The sequence below is a fragment of the Sorghum bicolor genome, chromosome 7 (assembly GCF_000003195.3).
Source record: "Sorghum bicolor cultivar BTx623 chromosome 7, Sorghum_bicolor_NCBIv3, whole genome shotgun sequence".
Lineage (NCBI taxonomy): Eukaryota > Viridiplantae > Streptophyta > Magnoliopsida > Poales > Poaceae > Sorghum > Sorghum bicolor.
In genome coordinates this window covers 31,569,850-31,586,351 of record NC_012876.2, presented here as the reverse complement: position 1 = coordinate 31,586,351, position 16,502 = coordinate 31,569,850, and positions in this window count along the sequence as shown.

Below are 16,502 nucleotides of genomic sequence, written 5' to 3'. Positions count from 1 at the left end.
GCCTATGGTGCACTGGGCACAAACGATGCACCTATCTTGCACCTCAACTAATACTATCTCCAACTAGACCGAAGCGAGATTCCATATCATACACTTCATCTAGTAGTTCCGTCGGGTGCATCTACAGTTCCATCGGGTGTGTCCAAATTGATTTGTGAGCACATGGTATGTTCTATGCAAAACGTGCACCTATCTTGCATCAAGATTAGAACTATCTCCAAACAGACAGAACCAAGATTCCACATGAGCATCTTCACCAAGGAGTACCATCGTGTGCGTCCAAAATAGTTTCTTAGCCTATGGTGCATTAGGCACAAACCGTGTACCTATCTTGCACTGAAACTAACACTATCTCCAAAGAGACCGAAGTGAGATTCTATATGACACACGTCATCTAGGAGTTCTATTTGGTGCTTCCAAATATATTTCTAAGCATATGGTACGTTCGATGCAATTTGGGCACCTATCTTGCATCAAGATTAGCACTATCTCCAAACAAAGCAAACTAAGCTTCCACTTGAGCCCCTTTACCTAGGAGTATCATCGGGTTCATCCAAAATGGTTTCTTAGCCTATGATGCATTAGGCGCAAACTGTGTACCTATCTTGCACCAAAACTAACTCTGTCTCCAAACAGACCAAAACGAGATTCTATATGACACATGTCATCTAGGAGTTCTATTGGGGTGCGTCCAAATGGATTTTCTTAGCATATGGTATGTTCCATGCAAACCGTGCACCTATCTTGCATCAAGATTAGCACTATCTCCAAACAGATCGAACCGACCTTCCACTTGAGCCTCTTCACCTAGGATTATCATCGGGTGCTTCCATAATGGTTTCTGAGCCTATAGTGCATTATGCGCAAACCATGCACCAATCTTGCACCTAAGCTAACACTGTCTCCAAACAGATTGAAGCTAGATTCCATATGACACACAAGATCTAGGAGTTCTATCGGGTGCGTCCAAATTGATTTCTAAGAATATGGTACGTTCCATGCAAACCGTACACCTATCTTTCATCAAGATTAGCACTATCTCCAAACAGACCGAACCAAGCTTTCACTTGAGACTCTTCACCTAGGAGTACCACCATGAACTTCCACAACGATTTCTGAGCCTATGGTGCACTGGGCATAAACCATGCAACTATATTGCACCGAAACTAATACTATGTCCAACTGGTCTGAAGCGAGATTCCATATGATACACTTCATCTAGTAGTTCCATCGGGAGCATCTACAGTTCCATCGAGTTTGTCCAAATTGATTTCTGAGCATATGGTATGTTCCATGCAAACAGTGCACCTATCTTGCATCAAGATCAGAACTATCTCCAAACAGACAGAACCAAGATTCCACTTGAGCCTCTTCACCAAGGAGTACCATCGCATGCGTCCAAAATAGTTTGTTAGCCTATGGTGCATTAGGCACAAACCGTGTACCTATCTTGCACCGAAACTAACACTATCTCCAAAGAAACCGAAGTGAGATTCTATATGACACACGTCATCTAGGAGTTCTATTTAGTGCTTCCAAATATATTTCGAAGCATATGGTACATTCCATGCAATTCGTGCACCTATCTTGCATCAAGATTAGCACTATCTCCAAACAAAGCAAACTGAGCTTCCACTTGAGCCCCTTTACCCAGGAGTATCATCAGGTGCATCCAAAATGGTATCTTAGCCTATGATGCATTAGGCGCAAACTGTGTACCTATCTTGCACCAAAACTAACTCTGTCTCGAAACACACCGAAGCGAGATTCCATATGACACATGTCATCTAGGAGTTCTGTTGGGGTGCGTCCAAATAGATTTCTTAGCATATGGTATGTTCCATGCAAACCGTGCACCTATCTTGCATCAAGATTAGCACTATCTCCAAAAAGATCGAACCGACCTTCCACTTGTGCCTCTTCACCTAGGGTTATCATCGGGTGCTTCCATAATGGTTTCTGAGCGTATGGTGCATTATGCGCAAACCATGCACCAATCTTGCACCTAAACTAACACTGTCCCCAAACAAATTGAAGCAAGATTCCATATGACACACATGATCTAGGAGTTCTATCGTGTGCGTCCAAATTGATTTCTAAGAATATGGTACGTTCCATGCAAACCGTACACCTATCTTTCATCAAGATTAGCACTATCTCCAAACAGACTGAACCGAGCTCTCACTTGAGACTCTTCACCTAGGAGTACCATCGGGAACTTCTACAATGATTTCTGAGCCTATGGTGCACTGGGCACAAACCATGCAACTATCTTGCACCGAAACTAATACTATCTCCAACTGGACTGAAGCGAGATTCCATATGACACACTTCATCTAGTAGTTCCATCGGGTGCATCTACAGTTCCATCGGGTGTGTCCAAATTGATTTGTGAGCATAAGGTATGTTCCATGCAAAACGTGCACCTATCTTGCATCAAGATTAGAACTATCTCCAAACAGACAGATCCAAGATTACACATGAGCATCTTCACCAAGGAGTACCATCGCGTGCGTCCAAAATAGTTTCTTAGCCTATGGTGCATTAGGCACAAACCGTGTACCTATCTTGCACCAAAACTAACACTACCTCCAAAGAGACCGAAGTGAGATTCTATATGACACACGTCATCTAGGAGTTCTATTTGGTGCTTCCAAATATATTTCAAAGCATATGGTATGTTCGATGCAATTTGGGCACCTATCTTGCATCAAGATTAGCACTATCTCCAAACAAAGCAAACTGAGCTTCCACTTGAGCCCCTTTACCCAGGAGTATCATCAGGTGCATCCAAAATGGTTTCTTAGCCTATGATGCATTAGGCGCAAACTATGTACCTATCTTGCACCAAAACTTACTGTCTCCAAACAGACCAAAACGAGATTCTATATGACACATGTCATCTAGGAGTTCTATTAGGGTGCGTCCAAATGGATTTTCTTAGCATATGGTATGTTCCATGCAAACCGTGCACCTATCTTACATCAAGATTAGCACTATCTCCAAACAGATCGAACCGACCTTCCACTTGAGCCTGTTCACCTAGGATTATCATCGGGTGCTTCCATATTGGTTTCTGAGCCTATAGTGCAATATGCGCAAACCATGCACCAATCTTGCACCTAAGCTAACACTGTCTCCAAACACATTGAAGCGAGATTCCATATGACACACAAGATCTAGGAGTTCTATGGGGTGCGTCCAAATTGATTTCTAAGAATATGGTACGTTCCATGCAAACCGTACACCTATCTTTCATCAAGATTAGCACTATCTCCAAACAGACTGAACCGAGCTCTCACTTGAGACTCTTCACCTAGGAGTACCATCGGGAACTTCTACAATGATTTCTGAGCCTATGGTGCACTGGGCACAAACCATGCAACTATCTTGCACCGAAACTAATACTATCTCCAACTGGACCGAAGCGAGATTCCATATGATACACTTCATCTAGTAGTTCCATCGGGTGCATCTACAGTTCCATCGGGTGTGTCCAAATTGAATTGTGAGCATATGGTATGTTCCATGCAAAACGTGCACCTATCTTGCATCAAGATTAGAACTATCTCAAAACAGACAGAACCAAGATTACACATGAGCATCTTCACCAAGGAGTACCATCGCGTGCGTCCAAAATAGTTTCTTAGCCTATGGTGCATTTGGCACAAACCGTGTACCTATCTTGCATCAAAACTGACACTATCTCCAAAGAGACCGAAGTGAGATTCTATATGACACACATCATCTAGGAGTTCTATTTGGTGCTTCCAAATATATTTCTAAGCATATGGTACGTTCGATGCAATTCGTGCACCTATCTTGCATCAAGATTAGCACTATCTCCAAACAAGGCAAACTGAGCTTCTACTTGAGCCCCTTTACCCAGGAGTATCATCGGGTGCATCCAAAATGGTTTCTTAGCCTATGATGCATTAGGCGCAAAGAATGTACCTATCTTGCACCAAAACTAACTCTGTCTCCAAACAGACCAATGCGAGATTCCATATGACACATGTCATCTAGGAGTTCTATTGGGGTGCGTCCAAATGGATTTCTTAGCGTATGGTATGTTCCATGCAAACCGTGCACCTATCTTGCATCAAGATTAGCACTATCTCTAAACAGATCGAACCGACCTTCCACTTGAGCCTCTTCACCTAGGATTATCATCGGGTGCTTCCATAATGGTTTTTGAGCCTATGGTGCATTATGCGCAAACCATGCACCAATCTTGCACCTAAACTAACACTGTCTCCAAACAGATTGAAGCAAGATTCCATATGACACACATGATCTAGGAGTTCTATCGGGTGTGTCCAAATTGATTTCCGAGAATATGGTATGTTCCATGCAAATCGTACACCTATCTTGCATCAAGATTAGCACTACTCCAAACAGACCGAACCGAGCTTTCACTTGAGCCTCTACACCTAGGAGTACCATCGGGAACTTCCACAACGTTTTCTGAGCCTATGATGCACTGGGCACAAACGATGCACCTATCTTGCACCTCAACTAATACTGTCTCCAACTGGTCCGAAGCGAGATTCCATATGATACACTTCATCTAGTAGTTCCATCGGGAGCATCTACAGTTCCATCGAGTTTGTCCAAATTGATTTCTGAGCATATGGTATGTTCCATGCAAACAGTGCACCTATCTTGCATCAAGATTAGAACTATCTCCAAACAGACAGAACCAAGATTCCACTTGAGCCTCTTCACCAAGGAGTACCATCGCATGCGTCCAAAATAGTTTGTTAGCCTATGGTGCATTAGGCACAAACCGTGTACCTATCTTGCACCGAAACTAACACTATCTCCAAAGAAACCGAAGTGAGATTCTATATGACACACGTCATCTAGGAGTTCTATTTGGTGCTTCCAAATATATTTCGAAGCATATGGTACATTCCATGCAATTCGTGCACCTATCTTGCATCAAGATTAGCACTATCTCCAAACAAAGCAAACTGAGCTTCCACTTGAGCCCCTTTACCCAGGAGTATCATCAGGTGCATCCAAAATGGTATCTTAGCCTATGATGCATTAGGCGCAAACTGTGTACCGATCTTGCACCAAAACTAACTCTGTCTCCAAACACACCGAAGCGAGATTCCATATGACACATGTCATCTAGGAGTTCTGTTGGGGTGCGTCCAAATAGATTTCTTAGCATATGGTATGTTCCATGCAAACCGTGCACCTATCTTGCATCAAGATTAGCACTATCTCCAAACAGATCGAACCGACCTTCCACTTGTGCCTCTTCACCTAGGGTTATCATCGGGTGCTTCCATAATGGTTTCTGAGCGTATGGTGCATTATGCGCAAACCATGCACCAATCTTGCACCTAAACTAACACTGTCCCCAAACAAATTGAAGCAAGATTCCATATGACACACATGATCTAGGAGTTCTATCGTGTGCGTCCAAATTGATTTCTAAGAATATGGTACGTTCCATGCAAACCGTACACCTATCTTTCATCAAGATTAGCACTATCTCCAAACAGACTGAACCGAGCTCTCACTTGAGACTCTTCACCTAGGAGTACCATCGGGAACTTCTACAATGATTTCTGAGCCTATGGTGCACTGGGCACAAACCATGCAACTATCTTGCACCGAAACTAATACTATCTCCAACTGGACTGAAGCGAGATTCCATATGACACACTTCATCTAGTAGTTCCATCGGGTGCATCTACAGTTCCATCGGGTGTGTCCAAATTGATTTGTGAGCATAAGGTATGTTCCATGCAAAACGTGCACCTATCTTGCATCAAGATTAGAACTATCTCCAAACAGACAGATCCAAGATTACACATGAGCATCTTCACCAAGGAGTACCATCGCGTGCGTCCAAAATAGTTTCTTAGCCTATGGTGCATTAGGCACAAACCGTGTACCTATCTTGCACCAAAACTAACACTACCTCCAAAGAGACCGAAGTGAGATTCTATATGACACACGTCATCTAGGAGTTCTATTTGGTGCTTCCAAATATATTTCTAAGCATATGGTATGTTCGATGCAATTTGGGCACCTATCTTGCATCAAGATTAGCACTATCTCCAAACAAAGCAAACTGAGCTTCCACTTGAGCCCCTTTACCCAGGAGTATCATCAGGTGCATCCAAAATGGTTTCTTAGCCTATGATGCATTAGGCGCAAACTATGTACCTATCTTGCACCAAAACTTACTGTCTCCAAACAGACCAAAACGAGATTCTATATGACACATGTCATCTAGGAGTTCTATTAGGGTGCGTCCAAATGGATTTTCTTAGCATATGGTATGTTCCATGCAAACCGTGCACCTATCTTACATCAAGATTAGCACTATCTCCAAACAGATCGAACCGACCTTCCACTTGAGCCTGTTCACCTAGGATTATCATTGGGTGCTTCCATATTGGTTTCTGAGCCTATAGTGCAATATGCGCAAACCATGCACCAATCTTGCACCTAAGCTAACACTGTCTCCAAACAGATTGAAGCGAGATTCCATATGACACACAAGATCTAGGAGTTCTATGGGGTGCGTCCAAATTGGTTTCTAAGAATATGGTACGTTCCATGCAAACCGTACACCTATCTTTCATCAAGATTAGCACTATCTCCAAACAGACCGAACCAAGCTTTCACTTGAGCCTCTTCACCTAGGAGTACCATCAGGAACTTCCACAACGATTTCTGAGCCTATGGTGCACTGGGCACAAACCATGCAACTATCTTGCACCAAAACTAATACTATCTCCAACTGGTCCGAAGCGAGATTCCATATGATACACTTCATCTAGTAGTTCCATCGCGAGCATCTACAGTTCCATCAAGTTTGTCCAAATTGATTTCTGAGCATATGGTATGTTCCATGCAAACAGTGCACCTATCTTGCATCAAGATTAGAACTATCTCCAAACAGACAGAACCAAGATTCCACTTGAGCCTCTTCACCAAGGAGTACCATCGCATGCGTCCAAAATAGTTTCTTAGCCTATGGTGCATTAGGCACAAACCGTGTACCTATCTTGCACCGAAACTGACACTATCTCCAAAGAAACCAAAGTGAGATTCTATATGACACACGTCATCTAGGAGTTCTATTTGGTGCTTCCAAATATATTTCGAAGAGATCATTTGTGTCATATGGAATCTCGCTTCAATCTGTTTGGAGACAGTGTTAATTTAGGTGCAAGATTGGTGCATGGTTTGCGCATAATGCACCATAGGCTCAGAAACCATTATGGAAGCACCCGATGATAATCCTAGGTGAAGAGGCTCAAGTGGAAGGTCGGTTCGATCTGTTTGGAGATAGTGCTAATATTGATGCAAGATAGGTGCACGGTTTGCATGGAACATACCATATGCTAAGAAATCCATTTGGACGCACCCCAATAGAACTCCCAAATGACATCTGTCATATGGAATCTCGCTTCGGTCCGTTTGGAGACAAAGTTAGTTTTGGTGCAAGATAGGTACACAGTTTGCGCCTAATGCATCATAGGCTAAGAAACCATTTTGGATGCACCCGATGATACTCCTAGGTAAAGGGGCTCAAGTGGAAGCTCAGTTTGCTTTTGTTTGGAGATAGTGCTAATCTTGATGCAAGATAGGTGCACGAATTGCATGGAACGTACCATACGCTTTGAAATATATTTGGAAGCACCCAATAGAACTCCTAGATGATGTGTGTCTTATAGAATCTCACTTCGGTCTCTTTGGAGATACTGTTAGTTTCGGTGCAAGATAGGTACACGGTTTGTGCCTAATGCAGCATAGGCTAAGAAACTATTTTGGACGCATGCGATGGTACTCCTTGGTGAAGAGGCTCATGTGGAATCTTGGTTCTATCTGTTTGGAGATAGTTCTAATCTTGATGCAAGATAGGTGCACATTTTGCATGGAACATACCATATGCTCAGAAATCAATTTGGACACACCCGATGGAACTGTAGATGCACCCGATGCAACTACTAGATGAAGTGTATCATATGGAATCTCGCTTCGGTCCAGTTGGAGATAGTATTAGTTTCAATGCAAGATAGTTGCATGGTTTGTGCCCAGTGCACCATAGGCTCAGAAATTATTGTGGAAGTTCCCGATGGTACTCCTAGGTGAAGAGGCTCAAGTGAAAGTTTGGTTCGGTCTGTTTGGAGATAGTGCTAATCTTTATGAAAGATAGGTGTACGGTTTGCATGGAACGTACCATATTCTCAGAAATCAATTAGGACGCACCCGATAGAACTCCTAGATCATGTGTGTCATATGGAATCTCGCTTCAATCTGTTTGGAGACAGTGTTAGTTTAGGTGCAAGATTGGTGCATGGTTTGCGCATAATGCACCATAGGCTCAGAAACCATTATGGAAGCACCCGATGATAATCCTAGGTGAAGAGGCTCAAGTGGAAGGTCGGTTCGATCTGTTTGGAGATGGTGCTAATCTTGATGCAAGATAGGTGCACGGTTTGCATGGAACATACCATATGCTAAGGAATCCATTTGGACGCACCCCAATAGAACTCCTAGATGACATGTGTCATATAATCTCGCTTTGGTCTGTTTGGAGACAGAGTTAGTTTTGGTGCAAGATAGGTACACAGTTTTGGATGCACCCGATGATACACCTGGGTAAAGGGGCTCAATTGGAAGCTCAGTTTGCATTGTTTTGAGATAGTGCTAAACTTGATGCAAGATAGGTGCACAAATTGCATCGAACATACCATATGCTTGTTGGGTATTTTAAACGCAAACAGAAAAATTCGCAAGCGCACGGATACCGATGTAGCCTTCACCCGGGAGTATTCCAGAGTATCGATTTTCCACAGAGAACGTGAGTGTACTAATTAAGATCCAAGATCGCCCAAGGATAACTATATAATTATTTTTGGTGGGAAGAGAGGAAGTTTCCTGAGAGTTCTCTAGTTGATCTAAGAATCAAGAATTACTTCGAGATTATCTATATCGGGACATCAGAGCACTAACCACAGAAAGAGATGAGAAGGGGGCTAGGAAGGTCTGACTACGGTCCTACAAACACCAATCCGAACGAGGTGGAATACGTCGACCGTTAGGGCTGTCACTACCCTAAGGCTACCACAACAATCCGCAAGATTGGGTGCAATTCCAGGTAATTGCAAGACTAAAAACCACGTCTAATCTATTAATTACTACTCTAGCGTTATAAAGACTAGAGCACTTGATGCAAGCGGGAATCCAATAAATAACTTGAATGTAAATAAAAGTAATTAGAGAACTCAGGAATTATGAATTGAAGAACCTGGAGAACGATGAAGAACGAACCAGATGCTGCAAAAGTATAATGTTGAGGAAGATCCGACAGACCCGGCTCCTCCTCCGCTCTCCTCTTCTCTCTCCCTATTTTCTAGATTACAACTAGAACTAACTAGAACTAGAACTAGAGGAACTAGAATTAGAACTAGATGAACTAGAACTAGATCTAGATGAACTAGAGGTAGAACTAGAAGAACTAGAGGGATCCTCTCTACTTGGATGAAGAATTGAAACCCTAACTTTGATTCTGTAGAAGAGGTATGCTCTCCAGGGGCCAGGGGGCCTTGCTTATATAGTCTTTTCAGATGAATCTGGGCCGTCGGATCCAACCGACATTAATCGCACGGTTTTCCTTCGTCCCTTAGGTCGGTGGAGCACAATCCACGAAGTTGAAGCTGATTGGTTACTGTAGCTAGGTAGGCACCCAAGGGGGGAGGGCGGGCGCCCTGCCCCCGGGCCCGATCGGCCTCCCGTTCGTTCCCGTGGCTTCTAGAGTCATCTAGATGGTAGAAAATTGCGCGGCACGTTAATATCTCTATGTAAACCCGACGTGTGGGCCTTTCTTTCTTATTTCCTGATAACCCCCTACAGAAATAGACAAACACCAAAACTCGTGGAATTCTGTCAGATAAAACCCTAAGTCTAGGTGTTGTTTGCATTTGGATCCTTTTCTATGATTAGTTCACGGTTAAATGTGAGCTTTAAGGACCGTCAACAAGCTCCCCCAAGCTTAACCTTTGCTCGTCCCTGAGCAAAGATGGACTCAAGAGTTTCTACAGTGGTTTCATGCCTTAAAGATATACATGCGTTCAAACAAGATCTCATCTCTGGGTTAGGGTAAACTGTTAAGATTTAAACTAACCCATTGTACCTTCCACCATGGGGCTTGCAACCGTCACTTGTGTCTTGAGCCATGTCTCTTGTTCTTTGATTAACTGTAGCTCTGGAGTTTTTGCAGATTTTCAAATAAAACTCAGAGATTCCTTGTATGACTCTCTCTAGTCTCTCTTTTGTGGTATTTCTGGATCCTTACCGAGGCAGTAATGGTATATGCCTTCTCTCAAAGTATGTGGTATTTGTGGTATAAGGCATAGTGACATTGCCTTCTCTCTCACCCTACTCTAATAAGGTTTTGATATCTGGAGCTCATAGGTGGGAGACAGCTAATACATACTTACAAGACATTTATTGCATAGTGAAACCATGGATCCAAAAGAACAAGTCAATAAGTCAAATCAAGATGTGCATGTGTGGCGAATGAAAGGTGTATGGTGATGATGGTGATAACAATGGTGAAAGTCTAATTCTACTTGTGCTCTTTTCAGGGGATACATACCTTTCTTGCTCTTTTGAAACTTTTTGAGGAGAATGAGATGCTCTATATTTTATTTTTCATTTCTCTTAGGTGGGTATCTTGTACCCCTAAATCTACTGTCGGACACTTGTCCATTTTTACCTCTCGTCTCACTTTTTCTTTTCTTTCGAGGTTCCGGGCACTTGCCCCTTTTTATTTCCTCGTATTCTTTCTCTTTTTTTTTCTTTCTTCTTTTTTTTAGAGCACTCATCTCCTGAAATAATGTAGCAAGTGGTAGTAACCAAGATAACTTGAGCATTTATTTCACAGGGAAAAATAGAAATAGGAGATTGTTTTTGGCTATTCTCTCCCGGATTAGGAGTAGAATATTTTTGGGTGGTTCTGGAGATGGAAATGGAAGGATATATGTGGATGCGTACTTCCAGAGTAGAAGCAGTATGTATGAGTGAACGTGCAAGTGAATCTTGATTTAACCACATGACAAGCTCCTAAGGGTCTACACAGCTTGACCACACTCAATGCTCATAAGTAGTAAAAAGTAAATGTGTGGCTCAAAGTCTAACAAGCATGTATATATGGCTGTGGTACGAATTTAAACTCTCATCATACAGGAACTCATCATGTGTTATTTTAAAGATTTTCAAAGATAAAATTCTCCAGAATTCTAGCATCTCTAGGAACAGATAAACAACAGCTCAACCTTCCCATATCGTATCCGTTAATGACTTAGACTTTAGATCAAGTACTCTCCCCACAAGTTCAGGTTTAGAGCAAATCTTAATTAATAACAGTCATGCCTAAACTTGAGAGAGATTTCAATTTTGAGAACTAGTCATGGCAGAGCAACTATTCATCATTTCTATGTGAGAGCTTATCATGAGGGTTTATAGCAAACTTTATTTATTTATTTATTTATCAGACTAAGCAAAGATATATATATATAAGCATATTAGAGTAAAGTATAAACGTGAGTAGAATACTTAGCTGGATAAATGGGGTTGCTCTCCCCCAAGCTGGATTTTGACGTAATTCCTTTTGATGTAGCAGGTGGCGGAGGTGTACTTGAATGTCGGCAGCACCCTGACAGTGATTAGGATGTCCTCCGTCTGCTAGTCTTCTTTGATCCTTGAATTCTGTGGAGCTCAAATAGACAACAAAGCTTTGTGGAACTAGTTCAGTGTTAGCATAAATATCTAACCTTTATCATGTTGAGCCTCCTCAATAAATGTTACACTCTTTGGTAGGATCATAAATTTATTTTTATATTTTCATTTTTATAGGACAGGAATATATTTATTTTATTTTTACGCCACCACAGTGAATGTACTTATGGGTTTTATGCCATGAGCATACTCACATGGGGCTTACTATTTTTAATATTTTTATTTTCTTTTCGAGATGATATGAACCTAATTAACTAAGCAAACTATTTTAAAATAATTGAAAGGAAAAAGGATAACTACCAAGTTTACCTCTTGGCAAGGCGTTCCGTGTTTTTAAGTCCTCCAAACGGGACTTTTCGTTTTCTCAGTCGTCATGGGATTCGCTGAATGGCGTAGTCGGTGGTTCCGGCGGCGCCTTCTCGTCATGTATAACTATCTTCTCTCTCCACACCTGGCTCGGTGCTACGGTCTCCTCAGGACAGTTCTGTTCAAGTTGTACGTCTTCAGACCTTACCACTTCTCCTTCATAGTCCGCCCATCCGTCCTTGATAATTTGCCTCCTCTGGTTGAGGCTGCGTCGTCTTCTTCTTGTCCTGACCTGCTTAGAGTCTTCAACTATATGGTTAGGGTCAGTAAAATAGCAGCGTACCTTCTCAGAGGGGAAATGCATGTGGACTCTCTGGTTCCAATGTAGATGATTGCTTTAACGGTGCTGAGGAACGGTCTCCCAATGGTGATGGGTGGATTGTACTCGTCTTCTCCCATGTCAATAACCTTAAAATCATCTGGAGGTGAATGTATGTTGGTTGTAGGGGAATGGTTCCATGCAGGAGCTGATAAGTGACTGCGGCCATTATGTTGACGTCAGATCCGGTGTCGTAGAGCTTATGAAAAGAATATCCGTTGATTGTGCACTCGATGCTTGGAACACTAGGGTCGTCCTTCTTGACCAAGAAAGGCGACTTGAGTTGACGGTCTTGACCTCCTTGAGCTGCAGTGACCATCTTAGCTGACTCAGTCTACATTTGCTTGTTCGTGTTCCCCCTGTTGATCCTCTTCCTTGGTTCATGTCGGGATTGCTTTGAGATTTGTGTAGTCTTGTTCTTGAAGGAAAAGGTCTCCTTCCTCCCTTTGATGTAGAAACTGATCTTGGCAGCACTAGCGTGGATGACCGCTCCCGAGGTGTTCAGGAATGGCCTCCCGTGGGTATAATGTTGACGCTGGAGGCAAAGTCGCAGACTGCTTCTGGGAAGTCCACCATACCGATAGAGATCGGGATGACGGGGCGTCCTGGATTGCCTCTCTGAGTAGTTAGGCCTCCATTGATTCCAACCTTGGTTTTGTTGAGGACGGTTGTAGTAGTAGTAGTAGTTGTTGATGTAGTTTACGTCCTCAAGCATCTCAGGGCAATGATTGCCTGAGTGTCCAGTCTCTCCAGTGTGTTTGTGCTTGTAGATCTAGGTTCTTCACTTGGTGGAGTCTGGGAGTTGTAAAAGTCATTTATATTTTGCTCGAAGTGTACCTGCTCATAGAGAAAAGGCAGAGATCAAGTGCATGGGCCCTGTTGGTGGAAAACACCAACAGAACCTAAAATGTATTTGTTCTTCTCTAACCTTTAGCATAGTGAGCAAGACAAAGTTGATGGATAATAAGATCATGACTGTAGCATTTAAAACATTTGTCAGATCAGATCACTCAACCTAATGGAAAGATATTCTATCTATTCTTATGTTGTTTTTTTATAATATATATCTTCCAAAGATTGAGTGTGCAATATTTTAACTTATATGATTAGGAGTGTTGGATCACAAAGGTGGAAGGACTAAACATGTTGAATCGATTGGGTTGGTTAATCAAGAGTTGTAAATCATACATGTTTATGTCTTTTATTCATTTAAACGCCAGAACCAAGGAAAAGCTTATAGAAGTGATAGTCAAGTACCTTAAGATGTTACCTTACTTGAAGAGTGATGGTATAGTATCACCTTGTGAAAGCTTTCCTTTCTTAGCGGTTGTGCATCGTGTTTGTAGCACCCTCCATGGATCATCTCTTATGAGCTATGCCTTCCTTGTGTAAATTGTTAAACTTCATGTGCCTCCCTATTTGTCTCCAATGTGAGTTTGTCTCAGGACTTCCCAGGTTGATATTGAAAGTTTTCCTACAGGGGTTAGTCCAACAAAATATCCAATATCTACTATAGCATACTATCGGCTCAAAGATCAACCTAGACACCATGTCTAATTTGATTTAGGAGGGAATTTTAACCTAAGCATCATGCTTAATTTAAACTCCCTTGGAAGTAAGATCATCAACCCTAAACTAAGCACCATGCTTAATTAAGACATAAATGAAACTACTCCAAACCTAGACATATACTAAAGCAAATAAAGGTAGCATGAAAGCATTTATAGAGATCTACTCAAGTGGAGATGAAGTTGTGTGATTAGCATTTAACAAATTGAGCATGTCTCAATGGTAGGGACAACCAACATAGCAACATGGCAAAGGATGTTTTTATGTAAAGTACTCCCCCAAGCTTGAATTTTGCAAAATTCAAGTTTGGATGAATTTAATTCAATGTTGTATGATGATTGGTTGGACATACCTTGTGCTTGTCATTCATCCGATCTTCTTGCTCCAATCCTGAAAAGGTTAGTGACAAGAATACCCAAAGGAATATTTTTACAATTATCTTATATGCTCAATACATAAGGTAATGTTGTAAATAATTAAAAGCTCATGTTACAATCTGATCACTGCTTGTTATAGGACACTAAGCTTGTCCTTGGGAAACCATTAATTTATGTCAGTGAAGTGGTTTCCCCTCCAACGCTGACCTATATCAAGATCAACTCAACGAGATCTGAAAAAATTATTATAGACATATGCATCGACAACCGCCCTAAACCATGTGATCTCGAACATGGTGATGTTGGAGAGACCAATGGATTGATAAGATGTTGCATATGAGCATGGAGCAAATGAAGTGGCTATGTAATAAATTCCATGCTCATTAATGCTTAGAGTGAAATCCATGTGGTATATTGAAAATGATAAGGTGAGTGTGATGAAAAAGGAAAAGAAAAAGGATACACGGACGACTTGGTTCGAAACTAACACAGCTACCGTTCCCCTGCAACGGCGCCAGAAAGCTTGTTGGGTATTTTAAACGCAAACAGAAAAATCCGCAAGCGGACGGATACCGATGTAGCCTTCACCCGGGAGTATTCCAGAGTATCGATTTTCCACAGAGAACGTGAGTGTACTAATTAAGATCCAAGATCGCCCAAGGATAACTATATAATTATTTTTGGTGGGAAGAGAGGAAGTTTCCTGAGAGTTCTCTAGTTGATCTAAGAATCAAGAATTACTTCAAGATTATCTATATCGGGACATCAGAGCACTAACCACAGAAAGAGATGAGAAGGGGGCTAGGAAGGTCTGACTACGGTCCTACAAACACCGATCCGAACGAGGTGGAATACGTCGACCGTTAGGGCTGTCACTACCCTAAGGCTACGACAACAATCCGTAGGATTGGGTGCAATTCCAGGTAATTGCAAGACTAAACACCACGTCTAATCTATTAATTACTACTCTAGCGTTATAAAGACTAGAGCACTTGATGCAAGCGGGAATCCAATAAATAACTTGAATGTAAATAAAAGTAATTAGAGAACTCAGGAATTATGAATTGAAGAACCTGGAGAACGATGAAGAACGAACCAGATGCTGCAAAAGTATAATGTTGAGGAAGATCCGAAAGACCCGGCTCCTCCTCCGCTCTCCTCTTCTCTCTCCCTAATTTCTAGATTACAACTAGAACTAACTAGAACTAGAACTAGAGGAACTAGAATTAGAACTTGATGAACTAGAACTAGATCTAGATGAACTAGAGGTAGAACTAGAAGAACTAGAGGGATCCTCTCTACTTGGATGAAGAATTGAAACCCTAACTTTGATTCTGTAGAAGAGGTATGCTCTCTAGGGGCCAGGGGTCCTTGCTTATATAGTCTTTTCAGATGAATCTGGGCCGTCGGATCAAACCGACATTAATCGCACGGTTTTCCTTGGTCCCTTAGGTCGGTGGAGCACGATCCGCGAAGTTGAAGCTGATTGGTTACTATAGCTGGGTAGGCACCCAAGGGGGGAGGGCGGGCGCCCTGCCCCCAGGCCCGATCGGCCTCCCGTTTGTTCCCGTGGCTTCTGGAGTCGTCTAGATGGTAGAAAATTGCGCGACACGTTAATATCTCTATGTAAACCCGACGTGTGGGCCTTTCTTTCTTATTTCCTGATAACCCCCTACAGAAATAGACAAACACCAAAACTCGTGGAATTCTATCAGATAAAACCCTAAGTCTAGGTGTTGGTTGCATTTGGATCCTTTTCTATGATTAGTTGACGGTTAAATGTGAGCTTTAAGGACTGTCAACAATGCTTAGAAATATATTTGGAAGCGCCCAATAGAACTCCTAGATGACGTGTGTCATATAGAATCTCACTTCGGTCTCTTTGGAGATAGTGTTAGTTTCGATGCAAGATAGGTACACGGTTTGTGCCTAATGCACCATAGGCTAAGAAACCATTTTGGACGCACACGATGGTACTCCTTGGTGAAGAGGCTCATGTGGAATCTTGGTTCTGTCTGTTTGGATATAGTTCTAATCTTGATGCACGATAGGTGCACGGTTTGCATGGAATATACCATATGCTCAGAAATCAA